The following is a 611-nucleotide window of genomic DNA, read 5'->3' as shown; positions in this document are numbered from 1 at the left end:
GAAACAGGGGAGACTCCTTATACTGGGAGACGGGGCGGAGGCAAAGTGAGACCCCAGGCTTGGGGTCAACAGACACTGTTGTCCACAAGAGTGGACCGAAGGGATTTTGGGGGAGTTAAAAGGGGTTCTCACCCTGGCCAGCAAGGGCTGAGGAGGGATTGGGGAATCGGAGCCAGTTTCAACTAGGGTGCCGATGGAGGCGCCCCACTCGGGACAAGAGGCGCTGAGAGGGTGCCCCAAAATAGGTATGGGGAACTAGGAGTGGATTGAAGGCCGCCAAGGGGGAACCCCAAAATAGGTTCCGAAGAAATTAGGGGCTACGAAGGTAGCTTCTCACTCGGGATTAGGGGAGTGAAGGGATTCTCAGCAGTTGAGAACGTGAGGGGATTTGGGGGCATTGGGACTACCCCCTCCCCGGCCCAGGGAGATTGGGGGGGTCTCTTAAAATCTGGATAGTGGGACCTACGAGCGAGCACTGGGGGGGGTCCCCGATCCGGAACCGAGCTACCTTGAAGGCACCGGGAACCGCTTCTTTCCGGGAGGGCGTTCCCGCGGCCCGGCCCCCGCGCTGGGGTTGGGGGTGCGGCCGCGCCCCGGCCCAGGCCCGCCCG

The sequence above is a fragment of the Orycteropus afer genome, unplaced genomic scaffold, assembly GCF_000298275.1.
Source record: "Orycteropus afer afer isolate SDZICR_OR568_19922 unplaced genomic scaffold, OryAfe1.0 scaffold00048, whole genome shotgun sequence".
Lineage (NCBI taxonomy): Eukaryota > Metazoa > Chordata > Mammalia > Tubulidentata > Orycteropodidae > Orycteropus > Orycteropus afer.
The sequence above is the reverse complement of the archived record's forward strand: the minus strand, read 5'-3'. Positions refer to the sequence as shown.